Genomic DNA, 15,731 nt, shown 5'->3' with positions numbered 1-15,731 from the left:
GGTTCTGGACTGAATGACTCCAGCCAGCCAGTTCACCTCCCCGGGTCTGTCTTCTGCACTGTGAGGCTAATGCATGTGGCCTTCTGCAGGAAAGGACTGGGGAGGAACGACTGAAAATTATTAGGCAGCCCCTTGCAACATAAAAGTGGCGATGAAGCAATAAGATCTTTGACCAGAAGTCGGAGTTTGCGTGGTCCAGCTGCTTTAATTGCTCGTGTTTGCTGTTAGACTGGTGCCAGAGTGAGGAGGAAGGCCACAGGTGAAGCGCTTTGGTGGTCTCCTTAGGTTGCGAGTGTGGCTTCTGCAGATATGCAACACTGCCCTCTGTCGGCACCCAGCATATCCATAGCCACTGAAGCTCAGCAGCCTTCTTCCTCAGCCCCGCGTCTGTGGCCCTCACCGCGGAGGCCCCAGGAGCTGGTGTGCAAGGGCCTGTGACCAGACCACGCAGGGGACGGCTTTTGCTTCACAGAGTGCGGTGCGTGTCCATTAGAAAGCTGCTGAGTGGAAATCTTATTCCCTGGGATTTTAAACAGCCACATTTTCTGGTATTTGACATCAATGGGACATTTAGCAAATGGAGTGCCAGATGGAGCTCCTGGCTCTATTTTCTGTAAGACACTTCAGAGTCGAAAACCTCCGGATGTTTGCATTTGATAGGCTTGCTCACTGTAGGGCTGGCCACGGCTCAGGGGACGTGGGGCACTCTGTGGGCTGTGAGTTGAGGGAAGAGTGGGGACGCATGGGACAGTAAGTGGCAGCTCTGCCTACAGGGCTACACACGGAAGCATCCTTGGTAATTGACTTTAACACTCAGACACTCACTTCTCTACCATTATCGGACTTTCTGAAAGCCACAGGCAAGGATGCAGATACTGCTTTCACAAGCCTCAGGAGGAAGGTAGGGCCTACCTTGGTGGCACCATTCGACAGATCAGAAAACTGGACCCAGAATGGCGAGGGGCTGGCCCACAGTTCTACACTTGACACAAGGCCACATACATACAGGGAAACAAGGAAATCTTAGGTCTTCTCTAGTGGCTAAGCAGCCCCCCACGTCTTTTTATATGACCCCACGTACATATATAAATCATTTTGGTATTTAATGTTACTAAGTCCCATTCATGTGAACCACAGCCCAAGGTTATAGTCCCTTGAAATTGCTTTATTAATCATTGTGTTTATGAAGCCTTGGAGAAAATCTCCATGGTGATACTCTGAGTCTTTGATATGTTCCAAATTATCTTGTAATTATGCTGAGGTTGGATGACAGTGATCAAGTCAATGAACTAATGATTGTCTGAGAAAGAACATTTGGATCTTTTCTTCTCAACCAGTTGCCAGTGTCTTTGGTGTTCAGGGAAGTAGATATCACATGGCTTTCTTAAATTGGCCTGATATAGAATGGCTGTTGTTCTCTGACATATGCAGAGATCATCAAAAATTCTAGAGCTCTGATTTATCCCTGAGGAATTTTTACTCCTTGTACAATAACCAGAAAGTGTTTAGGACTCAAACTGTTAAATGGGCATGGCCCCATCTTTCGGAAGTTTGCATGCTGCTATTTTTATAGATGTTCTCCTCAGTTCCCACCTTAATTCAGATCAGGGGAGTTNAGGATGAGGCCATTCCTCCCGGTTCTCCACCCACAGGACTGCACACTAAAGCTCTGGTTTTGTGGCCCCAGCCCAAACTCACAAGACACATACTCTATTTGAGCACTATTATTCATATTATATAAGTACAGCTGCCTTTGAACAGCAGGGGTTTAAACTGTGTGGGTCCACTTAGACACAGATTTTTAAAATAAATACAACACAGTCCTGTAAATGTATTTTCTCATCCTTATGATATTAATTACTTTTTCTTTTCTCTATCTTACTTTATCACAAGAACAAGGTATAGTGTATATATAACATACAAAATATGTGTTAACTAACTGACCATTTATGTTATCAGTAAGCCTTCCATCAGCAGTAGGCTATTCATCGTTAAGTTGGGGGGGAGTGAAAAGTTACAGGTGGATTTTTTCCTGCACAGGGGGTTGGCAGCCCAACCCGTGTGTTTGTTCAGGGTCAACTGTAACTTAACAAGCATCACCTGAATCTTCCGGTGCTTTGAAAATAATGCCCCAACTAGCCACGCTGTCTAGGAGTGCATGAAGGAAGACGTATCTGCAGACCGCCTGCCTTGGGACCTTCAGGGTTTACGCCTAAACCCCCCTCTCCAGTCCGGGATGTTCTAGCTTGACTCTTGTGCTTCAACTCTTGGCTATTCGTTTTGCTTTGTTCTCCAAGCTCTGATGACTGGGCAGAGCACCTATTAATCTTGAATGGAATGAAGTCTCCACCACTTCCATTTGAAAAAGAAATAGCTTTGCCTTTTCCATTTGATTCAACAGTATAAAATATTTATGATTCCACTGGCACCTCCAAGCCCCCTCTCTCCCATCGATTCTCTCAGTCAGCACTAAGTGCTTACTTTGAGGAAAGTACTTCCAGTCCATCAGGGACAAGCCCAGGATGACAACATGCTGCGAGCCCAGCTGCCCCGAGTCCACTGGGTCACCAACAAAGCTCCTGCTGCTCCCATCGGGGGCTTTTCTGGGTTTCCAAGCCACTCAGCAGAAGACTGCTGCGCTCTGGGGTACTGGGGGCCTGCTTTTCCTTAATTTCTTCCACCTGGGTGTTCCTGCTACACACGAATGGAAGTGCCATCTCTGAGTGTCCTGTAACTTCAGGGACTAAGTCAGGACCCCTGGGAATGAGTCCCATCTGGGCAGCCCCCTGCAGATCGCAGAGGACCAGGATGTCCATTCACTCTGGCTGAGCCAAGTGGGTGGTTATGTCTTCCAGAAGGGAAAACACCCATGTCACTGTTCTTGAGACTGACAAGAGGTTTTCCTCTTGCCTCTCAGGACTGACTCCTGCTCTCCCCTTGCTGGTCCCTGTACAGTACTCCTGACTTCACTGTACCAGTAATTCCTCCAAACCCACTCACCACCATAGGGGCAGAAAACAGTGCAGGAGGTGGCGTGAGACACCGATCCCAACTGACCCAAAGAAAGATACAAAGCTTTCTAAGTCCCTAAACCTTTCTGTGCCTCAGCTCCTGGGGATTATAATGGCAATCGCCATCCTGAGTGATGAGGAGGGTTACAAGCACTAAATGTAAACAACTCACAGCTGCCTGGCACTTAGTAAGTGCTCAGTAAATATGAGCTACTGTTGCTATAGTTGTTGTCAGTTTTATTTGACAAGCCATCATCAGTCCCAGCCATCGATGACAAGGATGTGTCTCTGGCAGATGGCAGGGAAACACAGTGGGCTAAAAGCCAGGGAATAAGGAGAATGTAACATGGGGCTGCCTGGAAGCCCCTGGACACTTCCTGCCGTTAGCCCAGAGCCAGCGAGTAGGAGCAGATGAAGTGTGCTGGGCCATGGGGAGACTAGGCTAACCGCACACCCCTGCACCTGGTATCATTCTCTGTACATAGGGTGTGTTCAATAAATCCTAAATGTGTAGACCTATGTCCAGCATCCTCCCACATCCTATTTTTGCATCTTTTTAGGTCCTGAGTGCTCTCCCTAAAGAAGAATACTGTGCTCTTTCTCTCCCCCAACCCTCACCATCAAAGCATGCCTGTCAGGTATCCCAAACTCCCAGAGTCCTGGGTTTGCCAACGGCACAACCGTCCAGTTACGCAGTACTGTAAACTGTAAACAAGAGTTTTAGAGTAAGGCAGACTTGGGTTCAAATCCTGGCTCTGATAACTTACCCACAGTGCCTAGGGCAAGCTATTTAACCTCTAGAAGACCTAGTTTCCTCATCTAGGAAATGAATAATAATAGTGATAGAACCACAAAGTTGCCACTCATAGAGTCTGGATTTCATGAGATTGCAAGAAAAGAGATTAGCAAAGTTACCTGGCACATTCTACGTGCTCAGTAAATATTGATTATTACAGCCACTATTGCTTGAGTGAACACACTTAACCAGAGGACATGTGACTTTTCCTGAACTTTCTAGAGGTGATGATGCCACAAGACTATCAGAGTGGCAATCGGTGGTGGACATTTTGTCCAGGCCAGAGGGAGAGATTTTTGGAGAAGTGATTTTCTGGGCAGGCATCCCTTCACTGGCAGCAATAGAGTGTTACATCCTCTGGCCCCGACCAAGGAAAGCAAAGCAAAGAAAACCATGCTACTGGGCTGGAAGGTGAACTGAGCTCATGCAATCCTTCCTGTGTCAACGAGGAAGGATAGGAAGAGACTGAACGAATAGAAAACTGATTCTGAGTCAAGTGTGGTCAGAACGAATAGAAAACTGGTTCTGAGTCAAGTGTGGTCAACCTGGCAATGGGGTCAATTTCAGTCATGAATTTATTTTAAGTGGTGGCAGTAGGAGGCTGATTTGAGGTTGCTTAATTGTACTGCAAAAAAATCAAAGGCTGGGAAATACAAAAGAAATGATGAAAAGTTGCTGGAGCTAACATGGTATATTCCCCTGAAAGCTCAGACACAGGCTGCTACTCAAATGTCTCCTGCACTGAAATGGCACCCCCCAGTCCCTCCCAGGTGGACCCTGAGAGAGGCATTGGCTGTGCGCCTCCCTGATATGCAACTTTGGAGCCCTCCTGGAAAGGGCTGAGCAAACACAGTTGTTTAATGCAGCTACATTCGCCCAACCAGTGTCAGCATGTTACTGCATTAGAGTGCGCCATGCTCGGCCATGTTGGCACCTTCTCCATCTGTTTACATTTAGAATAGGACTCGTTGCCAAAGATTAGGAATCCCAGTGCCCACAATCCAGAAAGCACAAGCCAAAGGGTAGAAATAAAAACAAATTGAAAAGCTACTTGTAGCTTGGTTGAATTCAGAAGGACTGGGAATTTTTTCCCTAGAGCATTCAGTCCTAGAAAATGAATAGGCCTTAGTGGCAGAAAATCTAAATGGGCTTCTCAGGGTTCCTCTCCAAGTGTGTCACCTTGACTCGGGGCTATCTTTGCCATCATGACCAGACCCTGAACTCCTTGAGGCAGACACGGACATGCCGAATTCTTTTTAGTTTTCCCAACCTAGAGGCTGGAATCTGCGCTTAACAAATGCTGGTTAGTTGAATAAATAAACTACAGTCAATTCTTTGTGTTGGTTTTCAAACATGGCTACAAATTCTTTGACACCCTTGCAGTGAAAACTAACATCTGCATTCCCTCCCCTTGAATCCGGATTGGATTCTGAGTACTCTGCCCATCCTAGTTGAGCAGAAGTGGCATTTATATGATTCCACAGCTAAGTGATAAAGACCGTGCGGCTTTTGAACTTGCTCTTGGAGCTTAGAGTCATATGTAAGACTTCAACCACCCTGACCCACGTGCAGTAGTGACACGGAGAGGTCTTGATACTACATCAGCAGAGATGCCCAGCATGACCCCAGGCATTTGACCTGTGAGTAAAGAAACATAAAGACATCGCCATCCCAACCGTGTCAGCTACTCCCGGGTTTTTCATCTTTCCAACTGAGTCCCCAGTCACTGTGGAGCAGACAGAAACCATTCTCACTGTGCCTGACCCACAGATTCCATGAGCACTGTAAAATGGTGCTTTCTTGGGTTACACCGCGAAGTTTCAGGGCAGTTCATACATGATCTTAGATAAATGTTGTATTCGTCAAGACTCAAGGCAGAAGAACTTGTGCTATTCTGATCCCTTCTAGTTGGTAAAAATTGCCATGGTCAGGAAGTTGATCTTTAAAAAACTTAATTTTTTTCTTTAGCTGAGCTCATAAATTCTGTATTTGATCTCTGCAGAGATGGGTAACAGCTGGTTCCCACTCTCACCTTATCACAGGCCTTCACAGACTTGAGAAGTAGATTTTCAGTTTTTTCTTCTTTGGGTCAAATACTCTGAAATCTTTGCAGATCTTTTTATTTTTCTTCATTTTACCTTGTATTTGCCACCCTCTAAAAACAGATGACAACAGCTTTTGGAGAGATAGAGAACATCATCATGAAATGAGAGACTCTGATCAAAATAACAATCTTTTTGGCATCTAAGGCACTTTATAATATGTAAATCATTTTCACCTGTATTATCCCCAGATGTCCATGACTACCCAGTGAGTGAATGAGCTGGACATTTATTCCCACTTATTAAAGTGAAGCTCCTGGGACGCCTGGGTGGCTCAGTCAGTTAAGTGTTTGCCTTCGGCTCAGGTCATGCTCCCAGGGTCCTGGGATCGAGCCCCACATCGGGCTCCCTGCTCAGTGGGGAGTCTGCTTCTCCCTCTGCCTCTGTCCCTCCCCCTGCTTGTGCTCACGCTCTCTCTCTCTCAAATAAATAAAATCTTTAAAAAAAATAAATAAAGTTAAGCTCTTTTCTCAGAATCACATTTGCTAATAGCCGAGCTGAGATAGAAAACACACCTTCTTGAATTGCAAGTATAGCTGTGCAGGACAGAAAGGAAATTAAAAAGAATAAAATCAGCTGATGTATTTGAATAGTGAATTATTTTCTCTTCAATTTCCCTTGATTACAATTTCGTCCTTTCAATAAACAAAATCAGGACATTTTTAAAAAAGAAATATAGGTTTTTATAAAGTGTTTGGACAGTACTGAAATATTTTGAAGTATGTAATAAATAATTCAAATTGTGGGCACAACAGAAACTACTCAGTGAATTATGTTCTCATTGTTGTCATTGACTTTAATTTTTCTAGTTCTAGAGAAAATGATAGGAAATTTGCTGTGGTCAGAATTAGAAATAACAACACATTGAGCCTCACTGGGTTGGCGTAGATATGTGGATCTATACTTAAATGCCAATTACAAATGTGTTTTATTCTATCACATGAACAATGTAAGTGTTAGTAAAGAAACACCAGGGTTATTTTTTTAAAGATCTTATTTATTTGTCAGAGAGAGAGAGCACAAGCAGAGGAAAAAGCAGACAAAGGGAGAAGCAGGCTTCCCAGAGAGCAGAGAGTCCGATGTGGCACTCGATCCCAGGACCCTGGGATCATGACCTGAGCCGAAGACAGACTCTTAACTGACTGAGCCACCCAGGCATCCCAAGAAACACTAGGTTTTATGGATACCACGTAACATCTTCACCAATAAGCCCATGAATGAAAGTCCCAGCTTTGTCTCGTCCTGTCCTAGTGACAGAGAGTAGCAAGTTAAGACACACTGGCCTCTGCTCTGTAATGTAGGCATGGGTTCACACTTACCCTCAATGGCAAACCTTCCACAGGCACAATAAGGCAAACAGCTAGACGGGAGGTGCATTTCTGTGTCCTTAATAGAGCCAAGGGAGCAGAGATGTGATGATCCAGAAGAGAGAGTAATGGAGACGGGGTGTAAGGAGAATAAGGCTCATCAGTATTTCTACTCAGCAAAGGAAGCTACAGTCTTGGGGTCATATCTGTCAATGGCTGAGCTGAGGCTAGAAAACAGAGTGAAGAGACACCTGCCTGTGGCCATTCCACCACAACAGCAAGACCCACACTTGTCTCCACCGTGTTCCACAAAGAATGGCCCATGGGACCCTGATCCCAATCTCTGCTGGAGTATAGGGAGAGAGTCCAGAGTCTGCATTTTTAACAAATATTCCAGGCAATTCTGAGGCACACTAAAACTTGTGTGCTCATTCATGTCATCTTCTCAATAAGTCAAAAGGTAGCAAAGAGTAATGCAGGACTCAGAGAGGTTCTGGGACGCCTGGGCGGCTCAGTCGGTTAAGCATCCAACTCTTGGTTTCAGCTCAGATCATGATCTCAGGGTTTGGAGATGGAGCCCTGAGACAGGCTCACTCTCCATACAGAGTCTGCTCAAGATTCTCTCTCCTTCTCTCTCCCTCTCTTCCTCCCCCTCTCCCTCCCCTTCTATATTTCCCCGCACGTACCCACACACATTCTCTCACTTTCTAAAATAAATAAATAAAATCTTAAAAAAAAAAGACTCAGGTTCTGTTGAGCAGTGACTGGAGGAGTCAAACTTGAACCCTTCAGAGTTTAGAAGCAGACTCTATACGCACATCGTCACAACTTGGGGACAAGTCATGACACTTCTGCGGTTCAGTGTCCTTGTGCACAAGGTGAGAAGCTGGACTACGTTAGCTGTAAGAGTTCTCTCGTGGATGACATTTGAGATGAAACAGCAGCTGCATCCAAGGCACAAGGTGCCATTTTGGATCGGAGAAACTTGTACAAACATTGGGCCCAGTGTTTTTCCAGTGGTCTCTGAATCCCTCGGACAGATTTAAAATATATATGAGAAGAATAAGCACATGGCGCATTTATATCAAGATCCAGTTCTAATTGGCACCGCGTCCGCAAGATCCTGCAGAGACGATTGCCACCAGCAACCCAGCTGCAGCGGAAAGGATGTGGGCACAAACCTTTCAGACTTGGGTGTGTCCCTTTAGACCAGGCCTGGGCCATCAAAGCACTGAGCTCCCCTCCACCCTTTCCGACTGCCCCAAGACTGGCACAGGGCTTACTAAGAGCGAAAGTAACACTTGCCTATCTGGGGGCCAACAGTCTTTTCTAGGTGGTTGAACGAGGTGCCAGACAGAGCTGCCACCAGAGAGGTGAATTTTTCACAGCCTCAAACCAGATATTTCTGCTACCTGACGTGCCACTCAGGCCCTGACCCTTGTGCTCTGCCAGGCCCACTGCAACAAGGGACAAGTGCACGTTTACTGTCAGGATTTGCCTGCAAATTCTTGTCCCTTTGTCATTCCAGAATATATAACGGCACGTACTTAGGTCATAAAGTCTTCTCTCGCCTAACGGTGTCTTAGAGAGAACTCGGCGATGAGAGGATATGGCATTGTTATGGGCTGTTTGTCAGCTGATTCCATTTATCAATTTATCAACGCCATTTTGCAAGAAACGGTCTCCACTTTAGAGATGACACTTCATACGTGACGGGGAGGGTTTGAGTCTCACTCAACTGCCAGCACATTACATAATAGAACGTGTCACCGGGCCTCAGATGAAGCAGTAAGGCTGTGTGTGTAGGTGACACCAAAGCCAATATGCGACTAGCCAAAAAATGATTCCATGCCTTCAGAATGTGGGATGCAAAGAGAGATTGTGTAGGAGTAAAGGGGTCAGTGGCGGTGGAGTGCAAGAGAAAGATCTGACAGCTCCCTAGCACTGGCCAATCTCTTCTCAGTTAGCTAATAGTAGGGAGGAGACACGGAGGGGTTAAGCGCTAAATACTCCTGAATGCTTGAATCAGTCTCACTGTTTGGCCTGGTTTTATGTGTCCATTTCCCATCCCTCCCTGTCTCCTTCTTTGGGCTGCAGAAGAGGCCTAATTAGGCGGTTTGGTCATCAGTAAGCAACTTTAAAGGAGATAAATGGCAGTTAGGGGCTGGTGGAGAAAGAACCCATCTGTGAAGTCCCAGTGAACTGCCAAGCCAGACGACCATCCTAATTAATCAAGAGTAAATGAAGGCTGTCGATGGTTTTCATTCAAAGACAGTACGGGGCCATTTTGAGAACTCCCCAGCATGGACTGCAACAACCCCGAGTTTTCTCTCTAGCCCTGTCTGGTTCTGGACTGAATGACTCCAGCCAGCCAGTTCACCTCCCCGGGTCTGTCTTCTGCACTGTGAGGCTAATGCATGTGGCCTTCTGCAGGAAAGGACTGGGGAGGAACGACTGAAAATTATTAGGCAGCCCCTTGCAACATAAAAGTGGCGATGAAGCAATAAGATCTTTGACCAGAAGTCGGAGTTTGCGTGGTCCAGCTGCTTTAATTGCTCGTGTTTGCTGTTAGACTGGTGCCGGAGTGAGGAGGAAGGCCACAGGTGAAGCGCTTTGGTGGTCTCCTTAGGTTGCGAGTGTGGCTTCTGCAGATATGCAACACTGCCCTCTGTCGGCACCCAGCATATCCATAGCCACTGAAGCTCAGCAGCCTTCTTCCTCAGCCCCGCGTCTGTGGCCCTCACCACGGAGGCCCCACGAGCTGGTGTGCAAGGTCCTGTGACCAGACCACGCAGGGGACGGCTTTTGCTTCACAGAGTGCGGTGCGTGTCCATTAGAAAGCTGCTGAGTGGAAATCTTATTCCCTGGGATTTTAAACAGCCACATTTTCTGGTATTTGACATCAATGGGACATTTAGCAAATGGAGTGCCAGATGGAGCTCCTGGCTCTATTTTCTGTAAGACACTTCAGAGTCGAAAACCTCCGGATGTTTGCATTTGATAGGCTTGCTCACTGTAGGGCTGGCCACGGCTCAGGGGACATGGGGCACTCTGTGGGCTGTGAGTTGAGGGAAGAGTGGGGACGCATGGGACAGTAAGTGGCAGCTCTGCCTACAGGGCTACACACGGAAGCATCCTTGGTAATTGACTTTAACACTCAGACACTCACTTCTCTACCATTATCGGACTTTCTGAAAGCCACAGGCAAGGATGCAGATACTGCTTTCACAAGCCTCAGGAGGAAGGTAGGGCCTACCTTGGTGGCACCATTCGACAGATCAGAAAACTGGACCCAGAATGGCGAGGGGCTGGCCCACAGTTCTACACTTGACACAAGGCCACATACATACAGGGAAACAAGGAAATCTTAGGTCTTCTCTAGTGGCTAAGCAGCCCCCCACGTCTTTTTATATGACCCCACGTACATATATAAATCATTTTGGTATTTAATGTTACTAAGTCCCATTCATGTGAACCACAGCCCAAGGTTATAGTCCCTTGAAATTGCTTTATTAATCATTGTGTTTATGAAGCCTTGGAGAAAATCTCCATGGTGATACTCTGAGTCTTTGATATGTTCCAAATTATCTTGTAATTATGCTGAGGTTGGATGACAGTGATCAAGTCAATGAACTAATGATTGTCTGAGAAAGAACATTTGGATCTTTTCTTCTCAACCAGTTGCCAGTGTCTTTGGTGTTCAGGGAAGTAGGTGTCACATGGCTTTCTTAAATTGGCCTGATATAGAATGGCTGTTGTTCTCTGACATATGCAGAGATCATCAAAAATTCTAGAGCTCTGATTTATCCCTGAGGAATTTTTACTCCTTGTACAATAACCAGAAAGTGTTTAGGACTCAAACTGTTAAATGGGCATGGCCCCATCTTTCGGAAGTTTGCACGCTGCTATTTTTATAGATGTTCTCCTCAGTTCCCACCTTAATTCAGATCAGGGGAGTCACTGGGAAATAAAACTGTATTTCCTCCATTTCCCTCCTCCCTGCACGGTTGTCTTGAACTGTGAGCCCACAGATATGCTCTACCAGTCGACGCTTGAGTTGTTTATCACCCCAACCAGGAGATGTGATGATTACCTGTTTTTGCTGGCTGTAGATAATCATCACTGTATGGGGAGATGGTCCGTAGATCGGGCACATCTTACCGTTGCCTTGAATCACCCACTGGGGCCTACTTCCTTCAGGAAAGGCTGCACCCGTCTCAGGCAGCCCCCACAGAAGCAGCTGCAACATGCTTCATGATATAAGTTGATTTCCCACACACCAGACAAACAGCACTGCTCTGCTCTTGCTCCAAAACAAAAACCCTTATCCCATATGACTGTCCCAACGGAAACAAAACCAATGAAGGGGGGAGCCTGGGTGGCTCAGTCAGTTAAACATCTGCCTTTGGCTCAGGTCATGGTCCCGGGATCCTGGGATTGAGCCCTGCGCTAGGCTCCCTGCTCAACGGTGAGCCTCCTTCTCCCTCTCCCTGCTGCTTGTCCTCACTCTCTCTCACTCTCTCTCTCAAATAAATTAATAAAGTCTTAAAAAAAAAAATGAAGAACGCTGCTACGTTTTCAGGTAAAGCTAATAATAACAACAAAACAAAAACCTTCCACTTACATTAATCAAGCTTCCCTTGGCTCACCTATGTTGAACNTGAAGAACGCTGCTACGTTTTCAGGTAAAACTAATAATAACAACAAAACAAAAACCTTCCACTTACATTAATCAAGCTTCCCTTGGCTCACCTATGTTGAACTGTTGGTGCCGTTTCAGCAAATCTGAATTTCAGAAGAATTTTAGCAAGTGCCTATTCCCATCTTCCAGTTAACACAGAAGCACACTCCCTTTCTAAATACATCCACTGGCAGAGAGTCCATTTCTGAAAAGCTCAAAAGGAGGATAATCAAAAGGAAAATCCTTTCTCTCCCTGGACCTTATAAGTGTTCCTTTCAGATACATTCAGAAGTAAAAGGAGAGTGAACTACAGGACTCAAGAAGGGGCCATTTCTGCGCAATGACAACACAGCAGACAAAAGTTGATGCGTGTGCTCAATCTTATCAATTGTGAAGAGAGAAGTCTTACAGAAGCGGACTTGGCAAACCCCCACACTGACCCTTTTACGTGCTCAGTGATCATCTGGATGCAGTTGTGGAATGTGGCATTTCGGTCTAACGCAAGCACAGAAGAACATAGAGCATACACCCAAATTAAGTGAACCGCTAGTGAATAGGTCCTGAAAGTCTGCAAAAACCAACCACAGGACTGTAATGAAAGAAAGTGATGACAGACAAGTTATAACATACAGCCAGCCAATTTCTGAACACAGTATTTTGGCTGACTAGTCTGAGACATGGGAAGAATTATGTTGCTCAATTTACAACTTATTAAAGAGGGAGAGAAGCCGCCGATACAGATGGCTGGTTCTATATCAAAGAAGGAGAAGGGAGGTGATATTACAGAGCTTCTATTGAGCAAACTGTCAAGCAGTCCTTAACTCACTTTTTTCCATACCTAATCATTAGAAAAGAATGAATTTTCAAAAGGTGAAAAAACCTGCAGTATTCTTAGTAAGCCCTGGCTTTGCTCCCTTGTTATCTGCAGAAGCCTAGGCTTGCTGATAGAATCAGCTTCATTCCTTAGGCAAGGCGGTAATTACTTTTTCACATGGTGCATGTTCCTTGGAAGCAGTTGCCAACAACATGCAAAATGGAATGCCTTTGGGTTGGGGGGGGTGAATTGGAAGTTTATGATAGTGTTTTATGCTAGTAGATGAGACCTGCTCCCACATATAACATAAAAACTACTTTTGATTTACCAAAAGAAACATATGGTACCTTATGGACAGTCTATGAACACTTTTAACAGTAAGCCCCCAAATAGACACCAGAAGTGTCGAGTATATGAAGAAAAGAGCCCTCCTGACCTAAATGGACTTTGAATTTGCTTTATGACTCCATAAATGAAAGTGTGTTCCCTGTTGCCTTCAGTTGATGTCATGGAAGAGCCAGAAGTCTCATGTTATAGGCATGAGTTAAGCATGCGTTCCTGATGTGGGATAATCTCAAGGAGGCCTAATTTGCCTTTATCGATAGAAAGGAGAGAACTGGCTTAAAGGCTCTCCAAAATTCATTCAGTCTTTATATTCTGTGATTTTATCTTCTTGGATGAATAACTTTACCCCCTAGCGGCGGGAAACAAAAGACATCAGAAAGCTCTCACGTGCCTTTGGTCCATTGGCGGGCTTCTGGATAATATATTTCAGACAAGGAATAGGATGTTAGTCCCCTCACTTCTGTGTGTGTGTGAATTCATCATCCCACCACTATCATTTGTGACCTCAGAGAGACTCTGAAACTCCCTTTGCTTTTATTCATTTGTAGGTGGTGATAAACTGCCTACCCAACCAGATCTCATTTATAAAAATTAATGAGATAACATCTTACCTTGTTTATTCCATGAAAGTAAATGTTCTAAAAATGTAACTACTATTTATTTTTTAAAACAACAACATGTAAGCAACCTTTATAAGTTAAACCTTTAAAAATAATATTTTGAGTGTACTCTTGACTCATCAGTCAGTTGCCACTTTTATGTACAGCGATGATCTTCCTGATTTTTTTCCCCAGAATTTACAAGCTGTTTATCAAAATAAGTCACCAGCTTGAGCCATATTTCCTTTTCTCTGTAAAAAGGATTTCACGTGGTGAGCTGGAATTTCCTTAATTTAAGACGCTTGGAAAATCTGGAATGGTCTCACTGGTTCATTTCTAGAGTGGGGTTAGCCAACCAAGAGCCAAAACTTGACATTATGCCTAAAAGGTCTATTTGACATGGCAGTGATTTATATTTCATACATGAGAAGTTAATGCCAAGCAGTTGTTCAGCACATGCAGAACCAAATTTCATAGAATATGAACTCTGGAGCTGGGAATGGTCAGGTCTATTTCAGAACTGGATAAAGGGCCCAGCACATCTCCAGAATAGCTCTGTAAACAGTGGGTAACCATTGGGCTTTAACTGCCATCAAAAAGTGCGAAGAGTTCCATGGACATTTGCAAGACTCTTAGCAATTATTTGGTTTCTTTCCTTCTGTTTGATTGGACTCATCAATCTATGTGGGGACCCATTTATGTCAAATTCTAATATTTCAGGATAATAGATTATGTTTCTCATATTAATATCACCAGAACAAGATGAGAAGCTAGTGATGATTTTTTTTTATCTGAAGTTAACTCTACCATAACTGTTCTTCACCTTCAAAAACCCAGCCACAATTTAGACCAGCAAATGGATTCAGGCCTTCTGTGTGTATCACCTTCTGTGGGGAAATGTGCAGTTAATTTCCCACAGGTACACAAAATTGAGAAATACTTTTAGCCAGCATTATTTTTAGGAGCTAGTCAAAAAATCTCATGGCGATCCTGAGTGAACTGAGCTATTTCTGGAGCTGAAAAGAAACCTGAGACTCCCATCATGGGGGAGCCCAGGAAGGGCTCTCCTTCAGGAGGGGGAGACCGCCCATGGCGCAGGGGGCAAAGCCAAAAACACCGCTGAGAACGCAGGACCCAAAAAGACACGTGAAAGGAAGAAATGTGTCGTGTTGGGTCTGGCAAAGGGAAGTGATTGGCTCTGAGTCTTCAAGTTTGTTGACACTCGGGCCATGGTGGGGATGTGCGCCCCCTCCCCGAGGACGCGTCAGGAGAAGGGGGCCCCAGAGGGCAGCGCCCGGGCTTGCGTAGGGCCCGGGAAGGGTTTCCTGACAGGCAGGGCTGTACCAGGCCGGCTCCACTCTGGGCAGGCTTAGAAATGAGATGGAGTCCTATCTGCCCGAATGCAAACCACGGGAGAGGACTGAAGGCCCTCGAGGGACCCCTTGGGAGCCCAGAATCTCCCCGCGCTGCGGTCAGAGGAGGAGAGTAGATAATGTGAAAAAAACAAAAAAAAAAAAAAACGCAGCGAGCTCTCAACCAACTGTTTATACCTTTCTTTTTTCTGTCAAAACGAGAACTTTTTTTTTTCCTGTGCTGAGAGGATGTGTATCCTGAGGAAATTATTATTTTCTATTTGCTCTTGATAAAAATAGTGCTAACCACTTCTGGGGTTTTAGCAGAAGCCCTGGTGGGGATGATGGAAGGCTTTGTGAGAGGCGGCCACAGCTCGATTGTGAGTCCTCCAAGGAGTGTTTCATGAAGGGAGGCATGAGGCGCGGGGCCGCTCTGGGCCAGTTTGCAAAGCCTCTTAGGATGTGTACCTGTGTGCTTCTGGAAAAGGAGAGGAGAGGGGAGGGGAGGGGAGGGGAGAGGAGGGGAAAGGGGAGAGGAGGGGAGGGGAAAGGGGAGAGGAGAGGGGGGGAAAGGGGAGAGGAGAGGAGGGGAGAGGGGAGGGGAGGGGAGCAAAGGAAGGTGCCTAACATTTACTGGTCTCAGTTAACCCGCTTACACACAGAAAACTACCTTCCTCCAGGATGTGAGGATGAAAAGAAACAGTAGACAGTCAGGCACGGTGCT

At 45.5% G+C, this 15,731-nt stretch overlaps 1 long non-coding RNA gene across 1 annotated transcript in view; it reads right to left on the bottom strand.

Annotated features, from left to right (window-relative positions):
* Positions 1-1,625: 1,625 nt before the first annotated feature.
* The window catches only part of LOC109490298, a 28,983-nt gene continuing 14,877 nt past the window's right edge, over positions 1,626-15,731 (bottom strand). Inside the window, exons 3-4 of the long non-coding RNA XR_004620703.1 lie at positions 7,229-7,295; positions 1,626-5,982 (exon numbers count right to left, since the gene is read on the bottom strand). This is a non-coding gene — a long non-coding RNA (uncharacterized LOC109490298). The remainder of the gene's footprint in view (positions 5,983-7,228; positions 7,296-15,731) is intronic.

This window comes from Ailuropoda melanoleuca, chromosome 15 (assembly GCF_002007445.2).
Source record: "Ailuropoda melanoleuca isolate Jingjing chromosome 15, ASM200744v2, whole genome shotgun sequence".
NCBI classification, from domain to species: Eukaryota; Metazoa; Chordata; class Mammalia; order Carnivora; family Ursidae; genus Ailuropoda; species Ailuropoda melanoleuca.
Note: the sequence above shows the minus strand (reverse complement) of the source record. Positions and strands in the feature narration are given on the sequence as shown.